General features: G+C 46.5%; 1 pseudogene; it reads left to right on the top strand.

Annotated features, from left to right (window-relative positions):
- Positions 1-6355: 6355 nt before the first annotated feature.
- Positions 6356-8681, top strand: LOC109273044 (60S ribosomal protein L38-like; annotated as a pseudogene).
- Positions 8682-20635: the final 11954 nt, after the last annotated feature.

Below are 20635 nucleotides of genomic sequence, written 5' to 3'. Positions count from 1 at the left end.
AACCAGTTTTTAGAACCTATACAAACCCTCCCCCCAAAATGCCTTACCTTACTCACCAGCAGACAATTCCCATTTTTCCTAATCCCTAAGGCCCAGGAAACACTCATTTTTTTTTCTATTTCTATGGATTTACCCATTTTGAACATTTCATAAAAGTGGAATAATGCAATATGTGACCTTTTGTATGTGGCTTTTTTACTTAACTTTATGTTTTCGAGGTCCGTCCCTGTTTTAGCATCGATCCCCCATTTCTTTTTTTATTGCTGAATAATATTCCATTTTGTAGATATAGCTTGTTAACCCATAGACTTCATTTGACAAACATTTGTGTTGTTCCCACTCTTTTGGCTATTATGAACAATGCTGTTATCAACATTCCTGTATAAGCTTTTCTGTGGACATATGCTTTCATTTCTTTTGGGTGTATGTCTGGGAGTGAAATTATTGGGTCACATGGTAACTCTCTGTGTCACCATTTGAACACTTGCAAAGCTTTGTCCCAAAATGACTATACCGTTTTACATTCCCACCAGCGGCGTGTGATGATTCCAAATGTTCCACATCCTATCATGTTACATTTAAAAAAATTATTTTAATGTTTATTTTTGACAGAGAGAGAGAGAGACAGAACATCAGGCAGAGGGTAGGCGGGGCAGAGAGAGAGGGAGACACAGAATCTGAAACAGGCTCCAGGCTCTGAGCTGTCAGCACGGAGCCTGACGCGGGGCTCGAACTCACAGACCGTGAGATCATGACCTGAGCCGAAGTCGGACACTTAACCCACTGAGCCACCCAGGCACCCCTCATGTTACATTTTTATCATTTGCTCTCTGCCTCCTTCTGTGATGCTCAGGCCCAGTTGCTGTGGGTTTTCTTTAGACTTCAGATTTAATGTGAATGAGGGGAAAGGTTGAGTGGGTGTTAGGGATTAAAAAATCTGGCCTTAATTTCTACTGATACAACTAACTTTTAATTAACAGCAGGGGAAAAAAAGGAAAGAAAAAAAGCTGTATCATCAATCCATCCAGATGTCAGTTGCCATTTAGCTGTGAACGCTTACTTTTTACTGCTCTGAAAACTCCCAAGATGTATTTTGACATTATTTACCCTCCTTTGTAATTAGAGTTAGCAAGACCGGCATCTTTTAACATGAGGGTGTTCTTTGAATACCTGCCACCATTTTGGATGGGAAACCTATAATTATAACTTTTACTGTATTATGCTGCTAAGTTTATTTTAGATGAAAAAAAATCCTTTGGCTCTTTGGTCATGGTCACTGGAAACAAAGAACGTATGAGGCAATGAAGACGAAAGAAGAAAAGCCTGGGCGCCCCACATTCTTTGATGATGCAAATTTAGTGTGTTCAAGGCTCTGCTACTTACAAGTAACCAGCTGTAGTGGGTTGAATGGTACCCCCCCAAAAGAAGTGCCCATGTCTTAACCCCTGGAATCTATGAATGTGACTTTCTCTGGAAAAAGGGGTCTTAAATATCACAAGTTGAGATCATCCTGGACTATCTGATCAGCCTTATAGTCAACGACATGTGTCCCTATAAGAGACATCCATTGGGCAGACACAGGGGGAAGAGGAGAAGGCATGTGAAAACAGAGGCAGGGGCTAGAATTAAGCAGGCCACAGCCAGTGAGCACCCGGAACCCCCAGAATCTGGAGGCACCACGGAAGGATCCTTCCCTAGAGCCTTTGAGGCAAGCCCTGATTTCAGACTTCTGGCATCCAGAGCAGAAATACAGATTGTGGTAATTTGTCACGGAAGCCCTAGGAAGCTAACACACCAGCTGTGTGGTCTTGACACGATTACGTCACCTTCCTGAGCCATTTTCGCCTCATCTGTTAGGTAAGGACAGTAACACCTACCTGTAGGGGTGTAATGGGGATTAAACCTAACATGATTCAGACAGCCTGGTGCTCAGTAGGTGCTCAATAAACGGTAGTTGTGGTTATTACACTGCTGTTATTATTATTATCAATTTCACAAAACTTGAAGGGAAGCAATAATCAGAGACCCAAGAAGGCTTTAAGACTCTGCTTTTGTTCTGTTTTGCTTTTTCCCCCTCAAGATATGTTATGAAAGACTGGCCTATTTTTAATGCAGTTTTCGAACTACTGAAGGTTTGCGTTCAAGGAGTTCTTTCAGTGACCTCACCCTATGCTGAGATCCATGATAAATGCTAAGCTGAGTAAATATTAAACCAAAGAAAGTGGTCAAGGAAGCAGGTTATAATTAAGCGGGTGTTACAGTCTATTAACCCTCTTTATAGGAAAAAAACAATGGTCTTTCCATGAAAGAAACCCAACTTGAACCACAGGCTGGAAAATCTTAAGAGAATGGAGTTCATTTGATTAGCCAGTCATGTTTCTCCTCTCAATAAAGCCTGGCCAAATTCAGACAAATGGACTCCCAATTTCAGGGAGAAACCCAACGTCTCTCTTTTTCTGGCTTTCGTGCCCTCTCCGGGCATTCACTCATCTTTTCTATGACAACTAGGATTACCCTCCCTCAGTCACTACCATCTGTCTTTACTGCTCTCGTTTCTACTACCGCTGTCCTAGTTCGGCACCTCCTCAGTCTTCCCTGGATGACAGCTGCTGTCCCCTCACTGATTTTACTCTTCCCTCTGTGCACCCCTATAGACCATTTGCATCCAGCAGCTTGAATGAATGAACTTGTAAAAGCATAAATTACTCCACGCCAACTTAAAGCCCCCCCCAGCAGCTTCCCATCTCCCTCAGAACAGAACCTAAGCATCTTACCCTGGACTCTGAAAGCCTAACATGTCCTCTTTCCCTAGGTTCTGTCACACTGACCTCCCTTCTGCTCCCCAAACTCACCAACCTCATTCCCTCCTTTGGGACTCTCCTTCCAGCAGCCTCTCTGCTTTACAAGGCAGCTCCTTTCCTTTCTTATGAATGGCCCGTCCTTGACTCTCACATCTCTCTTGCATGTTACCTCCTCAGAAAGGCTGTCTTTGACCACCAACCACTCTCAATTCCACCACCTTGTCTGACTTTTTTCTTAGTGTTTATCTGAATAGGCATGCTTATGAATTTGCTCACTTGGTTTCTATCCCCCTCATTAGAATATAAACTTCTTTCAAGCAGGAACTTGGGCTATCTTGGTCACTGCTCTGTCCCCACCGCCTAGGATAGTGCCTGGCTCATCAAAGGTGACCATAAATATCTATCAAGTGTTCAGTGATTATTGACTTAGAGCAGTGGCTCTCAAATGGGAGTGATTTTGCCCCCAGAGGATATTTTCAGGGTCAGGATATGATACTTGACTTTGGAAGGGTGGGTCCACAATGTACACAGAACACTTGGATATGACACACACTCTAACCAGGACTATATGAAACATTTACCAGAGGGGAGACTTTTCCCAAAACTTTCATTACCATACCTACATACCTCCTGTTCTACGATGTATACCATATTGGTTCTCTAAATCAGCTTTAATCTAAATACGTTTCTTTTTAAGCTTTGACCTCGCTGGTTTTATGAGATTGTATTCTTTCCTACCAATTCACTTTTTAAAATGGCTTTATGGGAATGCGATTCACGTGCCATACAATTCGCCCATCGAAGGTGTACAAATGAATGGCTTTTAACATATTCCTAGATATGTGCGACCATTACCACAGGCCAGTTGAGAACATTTTAATCAGTACTAAGCATTTAAAAATATTTATCTACCCGCTCCCCGCGGGCATCTTGCTGACCAGCAATGATAGAAGGTACCTCCCTTTTGGACACTGCTTGACATCCAGTCTTTGGGGTACAGAGCAAGATAGGGGTAGTTGGGCTTCTCCTGATGTACGTGGCCTACGGTTTGGGAAGATAGATATGGGTGAGGAAGGGTTAAGTCCTAAGGAGCAACAATATAGGGCTTTGTGGTTTGTGGAGAAGCCTGAGGTCAGGAAAGGAGCCAAGAGTGAAGTCTCTGGTTTGAGGTCTCCAGTGCACAGATTATGGTGAGAACGTGTTGGGAAGCATCAGAGATTAGGACCCAGGTATAAAAGCAGACTTTCTCCAAGGGGGTTGTCAATTACAGGAAGATGCCTACAGCAGCAGGGAGCAGCCTCCTGGCTCAGTCCCACCCTGCCTGGCCAGGCTTCTGGATTCAGGGTCCATCCTGGTCCTCTGACTACACTCCTCCACTCCCAACATCCTGCAGCAAGGTGCTGGGCAGAGAGCAATGCCACATTCTCTAGGAGACCAAGACTCTGGTCCTAGCTGCCCCCCCCCATCACCCCAGGGTCACCTCCTGAGGGTCCAGCCAGATCTGTTTACAAAGACCCTGACAGCTCCATTCAGGCTACCAAAAATTTTACAAGACAAAAATAGTACACTCAACCTTTCGATGTGGAAGTCTGAGAGAAATGGCATGATTTGATTTTTACATGGGCATCGTTTCGATGGAAAAGGACGTCTGCTGAGAGATCAAGCCCTCTCTGCGTTGTAGGAGGCAGGGAGATAAGCATCACATAAATACAGACTTGGCACGTGGAGCTTTCATGTCGGTTCTTCTGACACCAGACAGTCTGTTGCCATGGAAATTGTTCCATCACTTCACAAATACAGCCTCCCTTCCAGAAGTGCAGAACGGCCTAGCACGTCTGCATTTGGGGATCAGACTTGAAGGCTATCGTTCTGCCCCACGCAGGGCACACCTCTCGCATCTCTCACTTTGTCTTCTGACCTCACGATGAAGGATTTGGCCGCATTAGCGTGATACGGTTAAAGGGTAGTTTCCCCTTTACTGACAAAGCGCCTCCAGGAGTCTTTCCTCCTCTCGGCTAGCGAGCGGATGCATGGTGCCTCGTTGGCCTTAAAGAATCCAGCCCCAGCTAAGGGTCTGTTCGGCCCGCTTCTGGGTCTGGGGGAAGGTGCTCTTGAGATATTTCGTGTGACTGGCTGCAAAGAAGGCGTTTGGTTGTCTCCTAAAAATATCCCTTTGATAAGACATCAGGCGAGTCTGCTGGCTCCCAGGCAGTGCTCAGGGTGTCAGAGAACACACAGAGATGGCTCAGGCCAGCATTCCTGTCGGTGTATTTACGCACTGGTCATAGTAACACAGGCTGTAGCCTAGGCTTCCAGTTAGCAAAGCACTATCTATGTGTTATTTCACTAGGTCTCAGAAGTTCCCCGAGGGAAGATAATGCCACGATTAGTAGCACTCACCCAGGGAGCCTGGGAAAAGTCAAACAGATGTCTTTTGACTCCAAATCCCTTGCTTAGAGCCCATCCCACACCCTCAGAGAAACACGGTGCCTGGCAGAAAAGGATCAGAGCCAGACAAAAGTACAGCCAGGTTGTCAATGAGGGATGTAAATGAGGAGGGAGAGAAAAATCCCATGTTTTAGGGGAAGTCAGAACGACTTCATGGAGGAGGCAGTATTGGATGAACTAGATGTTTGAAAGTGGGAATCGGGAGTGAGACTCCTCCTCAGCCAGAATGCTTACAGATTTCCCCGAGGCTGGCCTCCCTGATAACGAGTAGGGAAGAAGTTGGTCTTAAACGCTTTCCACATCCTTTGTATCCGTGCTTTGCGTTTATACGGTAAGGGTTAAAGGAGTTCACCCAATAAAGCACTTAGTACTGTACCCAGTGTGAAATGTGGTTAACGTGTTACCTGTAGGACCGATCTCTGATTCTGACTAACAAAGACATCGATGATCACTGAATTTTTTGCCATACTTGTCAATGTTTATTTCAGAAGAAAAAAAAATAAGCTTAGGAAAGGAGTAAGTGGCCTTCTATCTGTTGTGACCTAGATCTTAACAAATACTGTTGTAAGTGCTTTACTCCTGGGTTGGCAAATGGCCTTTATAAGGTCGAGGCAGTGAGCTGGTTCATAGAAACGTGCGTAGCCTATGTAGATGACAAGCTTCTTCCACCCCCAGCCATAAACTCAGGGGCAAGGGCAAACGCTTTTTGGCTGTCACAGAGCTCAGGCGCGTTGCTCTTTAATTCGTGCCAACAAACTCCGTGAGTACTTCAGGGCCTGTATTACGGCTTCAGTACAGAACAAGTCCTACCTACAGCATTCCTAGGACATGACAAGGTTCCAAGATGAAAAGTTTCCTCTAGGTCACCAAGGGCGAAGGGGAGGGCTTTGTGCCTCATAAATAAGATACAGGCGTCACATTGATTTGCCTTGAGCTATCACTTCCCTTTTGGAACATGATGAGAATAGAAAAGCAATGCCGGTTAAGACACAAAGACACACACACCCACACACCCACACACCCACAGTGAATGTGAACCAAGTACACATCGACACAATCACAGCTGCAGGATAAAGGGCCGTGAGCAACACAGACATCAGCGCTCGATGGGGTTACTAGCCTCCAGACACAGGACACCCCTGTCCTCAAAGGCTGCGGAGAAGACATTCGTAGGTTAAACCCCTTGAGGCATAAAACAGGCTCCTCACCATCTGGTTTCCTCTCAGATTTAGCAAAACAGAAGCATCATCACAGCTGGACTTCTTAGAAAAGTCCTGACGGCATCACCCAGTAACAGCTAGCGATGAAGGAGAAGGAACATCAGAAAATTACACTACTCTACAGTCTGTGTGGCAAGAAGGCACTCCCATCTCAGGATCCCTTCGGGGAGTCGCTGTGATAGGAGATTTGGCTTTCAGAGGGGGCGTGGACACGCTGACTCTTTTCAAACACCCTAACTCATATTCAGACGTAGTCTAGTCTGGTGGTTAAGCCCTCAGGCTCTCAGACCATACTGCCTGGGTTTGAATGCTGGGTCTGAATTTAAATACTGTGTGATTCGGGGCAAATCACTCACCCTCTCTGTGCTTCATTTCCCTCATCCACAGAAAAAGCTTACCACGAGGATTAAATGAATCAATCAAATAAAGCACTTGTTATGAAGTGAACGTACCAAAAGCATCACCTACGATTGTTTAAGCTCTTTTTAGGAAGTCGGGGGATTGAGTAATATATTCTAAGGCATTTCCATCAGGAAAAAAAAAAAGATACATTTAAATATCCTTGTTTGGTTTTGCGTTATGTAAAGGAATAAGCACTGCTTAGGTAGGAAATTAGTTGTTTGACTGAATAAACAAATAATAATTAGGACATGCTTAATATGTGCCAGGTGGTGCTCTGAGCCTGGGCGTATAGCTGGGGGAAAAAAACAAAACTAAAAAACAAACAGAAAGATACACATCTCTGTTCTCATGAAGCGTACAGAGTTGGAGAGAAACACGCAATAAGCAAGATAAATAAGGGACATGGGGGGCGTGTCAGAGAGTGTTAAGGACCACAGAGAAAAGACGTTGCAAGATATCTCCTGCATGCCATCATGTTATCATCAGTCAACTCTACTGATCACCCGTAGACGGTCAGGCCTGTCCCGTTCTTGTAAACAGAAATATATCTCCGAGTTAGGTGAAATAAACAAGACAATATGGGAAATGTGTACACCTCCTATTTGTAACACGGGCCCAATATTGTTTGAGTCACCTGAGGTTGTGCCCAGAAAGGTGGAACTGTCCAGCAATCCTTGGCCTGTCCCCCTTCCATCTCCCTATAGATACAGTTGCCCCTTTTAGACTACTGTGTTCTTTGGGGATCACCTCTTATTTTTTCCTCTGAAGCCGGACAGAAGCCTCCTATTTCTGAGGGCAGCACAGGTATTTCATCTGCACTGAATCAGCCTGCAGTGGTCCAGTCGTGTTGTATTTGCCTCTTGCAGTCCCTGTGGTCCAGTGTCGGCTGGCCCAGAGTATGCTCTGAACTACAGAGCTACCCATCAACTCTCCCCCAGAATGCAAGACGGGGGCTGGGGATGGTGGGGTGAAGGGATGGAGTGGGGATGTCAGCAGCCCTGAGCTCTAGTAAGAGATGTTTAAATAGTGACGAGAATAGGTATGCGACAATGAAGATTAACCTCTGAAGACCCGAGGTCAGGTATTTGTTCGGAAAACACTAACTGAGCACCTTCTGTCCACCTGGCATTTTGCAAGGGCACTGGGTACACGGCGGTGAAAAGACAGAGGTGTCACCTAGCTTCCTGGAGCTTTCAGATGAAAGCAAGATGGCACACACACTGTCACAACCATATTCAACGGCTGAACAGGTTGAATGAACCCTTCAGAAAGCCCTCCGTTGAGCCTCATCTGGCCCCATGGAAATAAATATCATCATCTCCACCTTAAATGAAGAAACTGACATCCGAGACTAAATAAGGAAAGTCAGAAAGGAAGGAGACCACCTAAGACACCGTTATGACGGGAAATTGACAGCTCAAGGTATTTTTATAATAAAAGGACTGACCTCCCAGCTCCTCTCAAGCTGAGGAAATACGGCACTTCAAAAACCAGGCAGGTGAGTGTCTCTTGGGTGGTGCCTATCACACGCTTGCCTGCGCCCCTCGTAACCATGCCTCGCAAAAAATTGAAGAAATCAAGGACTTTCTGCTCACGGCCAGGGGAAAGGATGCCAAGTCCATCAAGACCAAGGAAAAATAAGGATAATGCAAAGCTTAAAGTCCGATGCAGCAGATATCTTTCCACTTCGGTCATCACAGACAAAGAGAAGGCAGAGAAACTGAAGCGGTCCCTGCCCCCAGGTTTGGCAGTAAAGGAGCTGAAATGAACCTGGCACACTAATTGGAACTGTATTAAAATTTTAAAAATTCTTAAAAAAAAGAAAGAAAGAAAGAAAGAAAGGGGGGAAAAACAGGCAAAAGATGAAATTTCATCTGTACATAACTTAATGTGGAAACAGTACATTCCCCAGGCAGGTTGATGTGGGGGAGGGGTGTGAGAATCAGCAAACCCACCCAACCTCCCCAGGCCAAACCTCCCTAGTGCATCCCCGACTGTGGGGCGTGAACAGTAAAGGAACCCAATTACCAATAACGGGCTTTAGTATCACTCCTCAGGGAGCAAGACGTAGTAGGGGTCTGAGTTTCATTCCCTGCTGATAGGGAGGGAGGGAGGCAGTGAATGGGGAAATCAAATCATCCATCCTACGCCAAGCCCTTGGAGAGCACCCTCACCTCCTTCCTGACAGCGTCCATGGGTAACACTACCAGCAGGACAGGTATTCGTCTACACCCAGAGATGAGAACACGGTGGCTCAGAGTGATGAGGCAATTTTCTACTTGCATTGGGCTGGGGAGATGGCCAATGGCAGTGTACGTGGATTTATTGAGTTTCTGTTACTTACCAGCACAGGGCTCTGCAGGGCTGTATGCAGGGCAGTCACCATCCTCGAGGATGTTTCCAGCTATCTCCCGCAGGAGAGGAAGGCCTTGACTCAGGGAACTCTTGGAGCCTGACCACAGATGGAGTTCAGAAGAAAGGGAAGCTGTGTGGATCAACTGCAAGGTGCCAGGAGCCTTCTCTAAAGGGTCTCACCCTTGCAGAGAAGCTCAGGAGCCACCCAGGCAGATCAGCAGACAAGTTTTTAATGGAGGCAAATACCATCAAAGGAAAAAGCTACCCCTCCCGGTTATGGCCATCAGTTGTTTCCGTGTTATGACAGCAGAGAGCGCGTATCTCCAGTAGAGAGCAAGCATAGGAAGGGGGAGGCGGGATCAGGGAAGGGGCCTTTGGATTTGTCTAAAGCTCCAATTTCCTTTCATGAATATTTCATTTAAATCCTGTATTAATCATTAAGTGGTAATGACTGTCTCTGTCTCCCCTGCACTCACTCTGTCTCTGTCATTCAAGCGTGTATTTCTGTCTCCCTTCCTCCTTCTCTCTCTCTTCTGTCTTCTTCCCTGTCTGTTGTTCATCACACCTTTGATGTCCTGTTTCTCTCTCCATCTTCTTTTCTTTATCCTTCATACTTCTCTGCTCAGTTTCCTCCTCTCTCTCTCTCTCTCTCTCTCTCTCACACACACACACAATTTTTCTCTCCTGCCCTCTATTCTCTTGGTTAGGCAAGAGTATGCATTTCCCATGGCAAAACAGGTCAACGTGTTTGAAGGAACGGATGAAAATCAGAAGATATGGGAACAGAAAGAGGAAGCAGAGAAAGTTAAGGTTGTATGACTTTCTTTCAAAGAGGAAAGTACAATGGGAAGATTATTGGTGCCTCAGCACAAAATCTGTCTGGTTTGTCCCCAGCCTTACCTTCGGCTACCTTTCCCCACCCTGACCCAGATGTCCTCCTTGCTCAAGCCATGCCTCTGTGTTCAAATAATATTAAATGACTAGAATCGTGTTTCTCTGTTCTTTCACCAGACTAAGTTATATGTGTTGAAGATTTCCCATAACTATTAACAAGCATTATTAGTCAGAAATTATGTGAATTTTTTATGCTTTCCCCCCAGATTCTTTGCTATTGGAGTAAGACCAAAAATTGTAAATCATCAAAAACCCAACAAATCCATTGGGTCTGGCACGGCTCCTCTGTCGGAATCTCTGGTGACACCCCCTCGTATTACCCTCTGCTTACCCAGAACTACCAGCACCCTTTGGTCTTTGCAGCCCTTATTTCAGTCTTTTCATTAGACATTTTTATGCCCATCCTCTCATCTTACCTTTATGACAACCCTGTAAATTGAGATGATCACTCTCATTTTACAGATAAGGAAAGGAGGCTAAGAGAAGCAAGCAGTTTTCCCGCGTGCACATGTTTAGTGCGAGACTCAAGTCTCAGATGTGTCTCTTCTCAATTCCTCCAGCTGTTGCCCAGTGGATAGGTGGTCACAAGACTTTCCTCAGTGGCCCCACTGATCCTCAAAGGTGGATTGCTTATTTTGAGATGTCAAACACTAGCTAGCTCTGAAGATGCCAACAATAGCCGCGATACAGAGTGTGCTCTCTTCTGGTCAAATCACTCAAGAGAATTCTTTCCAAGCTCATTCCCTGAGTATGTAGCCGTCTGTCCCCTTCCTCCCAGGATGAGTCCCAGGCCAAAGCTTCTGAAGATTCGAGGGAAATAATAACTCCTTTTCATTCCTACTGCACCCCACTTTCCCCCAAATCCGAAAATGTTTGCAATGCTTCAGTCTTCTACAGGAACTGGCAATATTCAGAGGACGGGGCTGTGTCAAGACTTCTGTTAGTGTGGAGCAAAGCAGACAGTGAAGGCTCTCAAAGGACTGGCCTATCTCTCCTGTGAGCCCAAAAGCCTGAAGATGGAAGAAATGCCCCCACAGGTTGGACAAAGATCTATCTATTCTGCCCAGTGCTTAGTCCTCATCCAGACATCCCTGCCGCCAAAGATGAACTCCTCAGTGTCAGTGAAACTTATTCAGGGAGAAATCTGCCTGAATATTTTGGCTTGGCTTCCACTGGTGAGCTCCCCCAACTCAAAGTGTCATTTGAAGCTGGTGGAGAACCCAGGAGGAGAAAGCCGGGGGCAGTGATTCGTCATATTTTTCATCGAACTTCTCTTTTCCTTGGAAGTTAACAAAAAGGCAGTCGGAGGGGGAAGGGGCTACATTTCGTGAGTTATGACAATGGGTCATGAAATGAAATTAAATTGATGCTTGTGGGTTGCAATTAGCTAGGAGTAATCATGCATTCCGTAAGTGACTAAGACAAGGTTTGCGCTCAGTGGCAGGTGGTCCCAGAAGCAGGTTTGAGAACCAAATCTCGACAGAAAAGACCCAGAGAGGGGAGAATAATAATAATAGCTAACACTACCTTAATGAAAACTTAAACAGCCTCATTCTTCTCATTTTACAGATGGAGGAACAGAGGCACAGGGAGTTGACTTACTCAAGGTCATCCAACAAACAATCATTGAAGCTGAGATTAGAACCCACGCAGCATGACCTGAGGGTAAAGTTTCTTTCTACCTCTGCCCAAATAGGATGAAGGGCCACGCTCTGTCTACCATTTCGTGTCCTTGTGTGTATGAACCAAAGAGGGACTGTACGGTCACTGAGGAAAAATGTCTCTAGACCGGCGCTGGCCGATGGAATTATACTATGAGGCACATTTATATTTTCAACTTTTAAGCAGCCACATTGTTTAAAGGTCATTTATTTAGAGAGAGAGAATGAGTGGGGAAGGGACAGAGGCTCTAAAGCAGGCTCCGCACTGACAGCAGCCTGATGTGGGGCTCGAACTCACGTACAGTAAGATCGTTGAACTGAGCTGAATTCGGATGCTTAACCGACTGAGCCACCCAGGTGCCCCTCTGGCAGCCACATTTTTAAACAGTAGAAAGAAAGAGGTGAGGCTAGTTTTAACGGTTTATTTTATTTAACCCAACAGACCCAAAGTATTATCATTTTAACATAGAAGCAACGTAAAAAGTTATTCCTGAGATATTTTTGATTCTTTCGCTCAGACCAGGTCTCATAGCACATTGCGTGTGTTCAGTAGCCACATGTTGGACGGCATGACTTTGGACCAACAGTGCTACATCGCGAGGAGCCTGAGAAAACACTCTGCCCCTCCAGTGTCCCAGGAAGTCAAAATGTCCGGGGCTGGGGCCAGGCTCTGCTATTTTTTTTTTTAAATACCAGGATGCTTCTAGAACATAGTCAGACTCTAAAATCCTAGGTGGGAGATTCCTTTTTCTTATTCCCTGTGTGTCCCAGTTACCTTAGACGGAGGCTGGAACCTTCTAAGCAGTGAGAATATGCTTCATGAACAAGCGAGTGGGATGAGGTGTCCCTAATGCTTGTTCTCACTCTGCCGCTCACCTGCTGGGCGACCTCGACCTTACACCAAACTTCCTGAGCCTGACCTTCTTCAGCAGCAGCGACAGGTTCTCTGGACCCGGGGCTTGCTCTTCCTCTTCTGCCTCTGAGATGAAGAATCCCAAGAACGTGTGGCATCCACCTGCCACACCCAAGCCCAGCCCAGCCGTGCAAGCCCCTTTCACCAGGCCTTCACCCCCATCTACAGCCCACGGTCCGGGATCCCCAGTTACGGGGCACCCCGCGGCACTGCACTGGCTCAACACAGGTCATCGCCGTGGCGGTGGTATCTCCGCAGCCCCAGAAGATGTAAATTTCGTCTTTCAGGTCTTAATATGACATTTCTGGGCCGTGTCACATGCCGGGCCTGAGTGGAAGGCGTTTTCCTTGATGTGCTCAGCAGCTACGCTGGTAACAGGGGGGTGGGTGGTGGCAGATGTCACCGCTCCTAGCACGGGGACGGCTGCATCTCTGCAGATTCGGCTTCGGCGTGGGCGGGTGGGGGAAGGAAGGCACGGGAGGGAGGAACAGGGCGCCCTTTCCACGCGAACATCGTTTGCAACTGTGCTTTCGTGAAGACAGAAGAAGAAGAGTCGTGAGCCTCACATCAAGTCGAGGCACGCCGAAGTGTTGGGGAGCTGGCCTGTTAATACCTTTGACCACCGGAAGGAAGGAAGGAGGGAAGAGAGATGCTGTCACAGCCTTCGGGATACTCCGAGCAGGATATCAAAACTTGTGTGGCCCGTGCTCCCCCATCGCCAACACCCGCACCGCCTCTCTGTTCCTGGCTCGCACACTTCCCCAGTGCTTGCCCTTTGCCCCGGGCATGCCGGGCTAACAGTGCTTGGCCGAACAAGCTGTGATCTCTCACGAGCCCATGCATTTGCACATACTCTTTCGCCTGGCTAAATTCTTCCCATTCTTGAACACTCATTTGGATGCCACCTCCTCCAGGAAGCATTCTTTGACTACCCCCAGCAAACCTAGGTTGGATCAGGGATCTCTCCTTTGTGTCTTCCCAACCTGTGGGGTTCCTGTCACCGTAGCGCCCGGCGGTCCCAAATAGCTCCTTCCCAACAGATGGCCATCTCCTTGAGGGAGGGGACTGCGTCCTTCATCCACCGTCCCTGGCACACTGGGTGGAATACGACAGGCTCTTAATTTGAAGAATGAGAGAGGGAGGGAGAGAAAGAGGGACAGAGGGAGAGAGAAGGAAGAAACGTTACCTGAATGAAGGGTAGAATTGTGACCTGAATTGTGTCCCCCACATTTCAGGTTTTGCAGCCCTAACTCCCAATGTGGGTCCTTTGTGGAGGAAACTAAAATTAAACGAGGTCTCGTGGACGGATCCCTACCCCAATATGACTGGTGTCCTTACAAGCAGAGAGGCCCCAGTAACGCACGCACACAGAGCAAAGACCACGCAAGGACATAGGGAGACGACGCCCACCTACAAGCCACGGAGAGAAGCCTCAGGAGAAACCAACTCTGCCAGCACCCTGGTCTGAAATTTTCAGCCTCCAGCACCGTGAGAAAATCCACCTCTGGGTTGTTTGAGCCACTGAATCTGTGGTGTTTGCCAACGGCAGTCCGGGCAGGCCACTACAATAAGCGATAGACATTTTCAGCCCCGTTGCACAGACGAGGGAGGAAGAGAGAGGGCTGTGTGGCAGCTGTGGTGGTCTGCCGCCCAGGGGTCCCTCTGCAGAGAACCTGCTGGAAGGAGCTCAGGGAACCTGCAGCACCATGTGGTGAGGATATGGCAGGTGCTTGCACCAAGGACCGGGGCCTTGTTGTCAGGGCTCTCCCTGAGAACAGCAGGGAGACTGAGTACCAGGCCATTTCATGCCCCAGGGCTGGATGCCTCTAGGCGGCAGTTCCGCTCGGGCTTCTTCTCCTCTTGGCTGAGTCTCCATCAGAGAGGGTGTGTGACCCGAGGCTCTTCTTGCATCCTCCTCCCTCCCCTCTGCTTTGCAGGGGCCAGGCCCACATCACCCTACAAGCCTCTCTCCACCTCCCTGACTCAGTCTCCTTTTGGTTCCGCACCGGCATTTCCCCCCAACAAGCCTCTTGCCCATTGACTCTTGTCTTGGTAGCCGCTTTTCAGAGAAGCCAAACTGACAGAGGCTGTGCAGAGAGGGGCATCCACTGAGCGCTCTTTGCTTTAGAACCTGTTTATGTCACCCTAGCAACTTGGAGAGGATGTAGTCTTCTTCCTACTGAACAGGGGAAGAAACGAAGCATGAGGGAGAGGAGCCCCTTGCCCTGCAGTCACGGGGCTGGTGGTGAAGGGGCTACGTTCTGCCTCCCAAAGTGCCGTGCTCATGCTGTGCACTTCTTCCAATTCACGCCACTTTGGCCCCCCGAGGACCACTTCTGCCGAGCCAGGGAGCAACAGTGTTTAATGCTGGACCGCTCTTGTCACCTGTCCGAGGGGATGTCTCCAGGTGGCTTCCACGGTACCAGTCTTCACGCCCGGTCGGTAGACAGCCAGTCATACCCTGAAGCCTGGGTACGGATCCCTTGAGATGAAACTTGAAGGGTAAAGAGATGTTCCAAGGGCAGACCAGGGGCAAGCAGGACCCTCTCAGCTGTGGCGAGAGCACGTGCCATGGCCTGTGGTCAGAGGGAGTGGGGCCAGGGGGAGACTAGCCTGTGGTCTCATGACGGGGAGAATGGAGGGAGCAGGGGACTAAATGCGGAGCCCAGAGCCACAACCCAGAGAAACCTGTCTTCTTCACTGTGAGCCCCTAGTGTCCCGGTGACGCCTCGCACTTGGCAGGCACTTGATGAATACGTACTAGAGTCATCAGCCAAGAAACGTAACCATTGAGCTGATGAGTATCAATCTGCCTGCTGGGTTAACGTAGTCGGTATAGAAATACACAGTGGATTTCTCTTCTTTTCCTTGCCTTCATTTTTATTTCATGCCATGTCATTGAAGGTTGGGGTGAATTCGAAGTAGAGATGAGTCAGGGAGGGGCGGAGCTGGTTAAAGGGAGGTAGCCTTTGACACCCTCCCTGTTGAAGCTTCGTTCCTTCTGGGCCGAGGGTCTGAGGCACAGCAGCTCCCAAAGAGTTAACTCCCGGCAAGTTCCAAAGCTGCAGCCTTGAGAGGCCAGCAGCCCCCTCCATCTCCATCTCTAAATCAATCAGACAAGATTTTCTGAAGCCATCACTCTAAGTTTTCCTTTGATCATTATCTTGTCCCCTGTTATACACCCGTTCTCTGTCTTGCCCCAGCAGCAGGGGAGACAAGCTGCCTGTTAGCAGACAGACTGCAGATTCCTTGGAAGAGGCCGCCTGCTGGTGCTTTCACGCTGCAGGACTTCAAAGGGGAGCCCCGCACATTGAAACACCATGGGGGAGAAATGCTGGAAAGAGGTGCACATTCTATGGAGTGAAGCCTGGCAGTGTTCTCTCTCAGCTTCTGGCAGAGCCATTCCCCAAGGGGCCACAGCGATGAAAACTACTGGTTAAGGAAAGAGGGTAGATGCAACCAGCAGAAATGGAATTTTAACCAGCACCAAGTACTTTTAGACTAGAGGTTTCTCTCTGCTGGACCTCAGTTTTCTCATCTATACAGTGAATAGATTAATGATCTTTTAAGTGTCCTTCTGATCGTGGGCATATGTCTCTTTCTAGGGAAATGGATGGATGGATGGGTGGGTGGATGGAGGGATGGCAGAAAATGAATTACATAGGCAGATGATAGAAGATAATAAATATGATGACAGAGATGGCTAGAGAGAACAGAAGAACAATTCACTGAGTAACGGGGCTAAGTAAGATAATACATGGGAATGGCCTCGTATTGCCTCATAGATGCCTCATAGATGTACAATAACTGAAAACTAAAGCAGTAGAGAAGCTCTTTAGTTCTTGGAATCACCAAAAGAAACAAGCTATATGCAGTTGCCAAATTTGTATATTCATGTGCCTGCTTAGCATCTTCACTTGAGTCTCACCGAATCTCAAAATCAACCTGTTTCAAACCTAAAGTCTGACCCCCAATATCCCCTTTGCTCCCCATCTCTCCGGGATAAGGGCTGCCATCTGTCAAGTTTCCCTGGCCAGAAATGTGAGAGCTGTTCCTGACTTGCCTTCTCCCTAACCCTCACGAGCAATTTTTCACCAATTCCTATGAAGTCGACTTTGAAAATACTCAAATCACCTACTTTTCAACTCTTCGTTGACTCTATCCTAAGTCAAGACATCATCTTTTTTTCTAGACCATCCCAGGGGCTTCTGGCTGCCCTCCCTGCTTCTCCATTTGCCAATCTTTAATACGATTTTCACACAGCAGGGAGAGATTAGGCCACTTGCCTGCTCCAAACCCCCCAGTGTCCCCTTTTGCACTTCGGATAATCCAAATAGTTTGCCGTATGCAACAAATCCCACCATGTGTGGTCCAGCTGACTTGCCCAGCTTCATCTTTCACCGTGCTCCCTCTCCTTCCCTGTGCTCTAACTACAGTACTGGTCTTTCACATTCTCAAATAAACCCAAGTTATTTCTCACTTCAAAACCTTTATTCCCATACACCTCAAGCCCCGCCGACCCCATCCCTTAAGCCGATCAATTTCTACCCCACCTGCGTCACAAATATCACTCAAAAGATGCTCTCTGACTCCCCAGTTAAGTTAGGCTCCCAGTTACACCCTCCCTTAGAACTTTCTACTCGTCTCCGCGAATCCTTATGATAATTTCAAACTCTGTGTTTATGTATGTGATGGCTCGTTTAGACTCCTGAATCGGCTTGTAATGTCCACCAGGGCAGAGATTGTGTTTTGTTGTTGGGCACCACTGTATCCCCCAGTACTTAGTTCCAAATGAATGTGAGTCATTACATATTTGTTCAGTTGTGGAATGAATGAAGTTGCTCTATCTCCAATGGTTTCTCATAAAAATCAATGCTAAGGTTCAATGTCTTAAGTAGTATTTCATTATTTTTTTCACACTTAAACCTGAAAAATATGTGAGAAATAGGATATCTCCATGTTGAGTTTTCTAGGTCCTTGGAATTAAGGAATTCAGAGCTGAAGAGAAATTAAGAGCCTTCCTATCCTACCTCCAACCTGAAACTTGAAGTTTTTATTTCTCTAACCTTGCTGACCTTCATTATACAAAGCATCCATCAGTGATTACGCTAGCATTGTGGGATTAAAAGGCTTTTTTCTTTTTAACTGTTTTCCAATCGATTGTTATGTTATCACTCTCATAATGAAAATAATGGGTATAAATGCATTTTGAGCATTTAGTGAAGAGGGTCGAATCCGTGCATAGGTGGAAGGTTTGCTGGGACCTGGTATTAACTACCAGTACTATTGCTGTAAATGAACATGTACTGAGCAGAACCCATCTAATGTAAGGATCTAGTTTTTCTTTTTGCGATAAAGTAACTATAATTCAAAAGTATGGAGGATTTTCCCCTAGGTTACACAGCCGACAAACATAACACTAACTTAAATGTCTGACTTCAAAACCCACAACAAGGCAAAAATTGAGAAGTGAAGGCAGATCCCAGAAGAAATTTATCAATAATCACACAGATTACTGACGAGTTCTACGTGCCCATCTCTAAATTCTCAATTTCTCACCTACCCAATTGCCTCTTCCCCTCTAATAACATCTTCTTTCTTAACTAGTTCCTATTTTATTACATGTTTAGTGAGGGATTAGAAAATCAATACCTATTCCATGAAAATAGTTGCAAAATCAAAAGAGATATTAACCCACAATTCAACCAAGCAGAGGCAATATTGTTCATTTTAGCAGTCCAGATGAGTAAGATTTCCTGCTTATAACATCGTATCTGCTGTAAAGATTATTGACGGTAACATTTCTTTTCCTGCAAAAAGCAGATACCAGTGTTCTGGCTATTTTTTAAATGATCAAACAGCAATCAATCACGTTCCTTGAAATGTTGACCTAACAATCATTGCTGGTTAATATTGACTAACTAATTTAAAAGTTTCAAAGGGGATGTATACAATTTGCCCAAGGTGACTTCAAAATGATGCCCAATCCAGTTAATGTTTACATCCCCAAGGTGCTCACCTCCACTAAAAACCAGCCTTGCACATCAGCCCCACAGAAAAAGACAGCTGATGCCAGAATGAAGGGTGGGCTCCAAGATAAAGAGCAACCCAGCCGGAAAGCTGAGGTTCCAACACATCTGGTTTCCATTAACTGGGTTTGCAACAGCCTCTTCGAAGGCAGAACCTTACCCTCTCTGACCTAAAACTTCCTGCTTCCTCCAAGATGGTAGATCCAGGAAAAGGTCCTGAATCAGAGAATTGAGCTCTCAAAGGGTTACCCTTTTCTGCTGACCTTAGACAAGTTTTCTTTTATAACACAAATAACAGATGCTGATCACAAACAAACAAACAAAACAATATGATTCATCCCAAACAAGAATTAACCGGTATCCCATCATTGTTGTTTTCGAAAATACGTAACAAAATGAAGTCATGCTAATTAAGTATTGCTATGTTATCATCATCCTTTCTAACGTTTTAAAGTTACCTGGTTTCCAGTTGACAGTAGGTATGTTAAGGTCATCAATCTGACATATGTACATCCAGATTACTTCCATTTTTTTCCCCATTATACACACTTCAGGAATGAGCACCCTTCCCCTCAACTCCTTCTACAAAGATTTATTGAATCTCTAAAAAGTGCCTGGCACAAAGTACCTAAATTTTTGTTCATATACTTAATTACTCCCTTGAGATAAATTTCCCGGAAGTGGAAATTTTGGTCAAAACGCACTCTCCAGATTTTAATTGGAGTTGCCAACTGCTCCCCCTGAGAGGTTATACCAATAAATACTTCTATCAACACCAACTGAGAAATAGAGAAATATCTCCACACCTGGACTTCACTACGGAGGGCAAGCAGGTGCAGCTGCTGTGAGCAGTGCTACTCAAGGTGGTCTTTAGAGCAGCAGCAGCATCATACAGAAATGCAAATTCCTGGGCCCCACCCCTGAGATCTGCCCTATCAGCATCTCTGGTAGGTGGGACCCAGTAATCTGGGTTTTAACAAGCTCTTCACACGATACTCTTGTTCGCTAAAGTTTGGGAATCATTGACTTCAAGGGCAAGAAACATTTCGATGAGGGTCGCCAATCAACATGCATCCTCCCGACCACCCTCACTGATTCGTTCTTTCTCAGTAACCTTTCCTGAAACTAATTCCTCAACAGAGGATAGCTAACAGCTAATTCCTCAACAGAGGCCTCAGAGGGTTATAAACTCAGCTTCTCAGCTAGTTTGGCAAGAAAGCGATCTTTCAGAACTGAGGTGGGCAAAATATAGAGGCAAGTTGAAGGGAGAGAGGGAAGGGGTCCTGTGCATGGGGACCGAGAAGAAGGGCCACAGGGTTTCTTTGAGAAGTGTGAAATGTGGTTCCTGGACGTCACCCGGAAGACCAGCTTTCTAGGTCTGCCTAATCTCACTTGTAACTCTACGACCTTGGATAACCACTTAATAGTCTTGATCCTCAGTTCCCTCTTCTGTTTATGAAGAATAAGACATCCCGTGTTGTAGGTTGTTGTGAGGTTCATATGTGATAAGAGATATGATGATAAGGAAACTGTCAAGCCCTGTCCACATCAGGGGGTAACATTATTATCAGAGACCTGGGCGTAGGGGAAGGTTGCCCTTCCTGTGTTTTCCCTCCTCGCCATTCTGACCATGAAATTCACTTCTTCCCCCAAACCTTCAAAGGCCTCACTTATCAGCCATCAACATAAAAAGCAAACTGCCTCCTGGCCCCCTTTTAAGAGGTATCACTCACACTTTCCAGTTGGAATATTATCTTCCTTATCTCCAGACTGCAGAAATGCATGGCCCACCACCTCTCTAAGTTGGATGGAAAATCACTTAGATGGAGCACCCAAGTGGAAGAAAAGGAAAGGGGCTGTGAAAGTTCAAAACACTGTTGGGGAAGGCAGCATGACATTTGGGGTTCAGAGA

The sequence above is a fragment of the Panthera pardus genome, unplaced genomic scaffold (genome assembly GCF_024362965.1).
Source record: "Panthera pardus isolate Hobbes unplaced genomic scaffold, ASM2436296v1 HiC_scaffold_7, whole genome shotgun sequence".
Classification (NCBI taxonomy): Eukaryota; Metazoa; Chordata; class Mammalia; order Carnivora; family Felidae; genus Panthera; species Panthera pardus.
The sequence above is the reverse complement of the archived record's forward strand: the minus strand, read 5'-3'. Positions and strand labels throughout refer to the sequence as shown.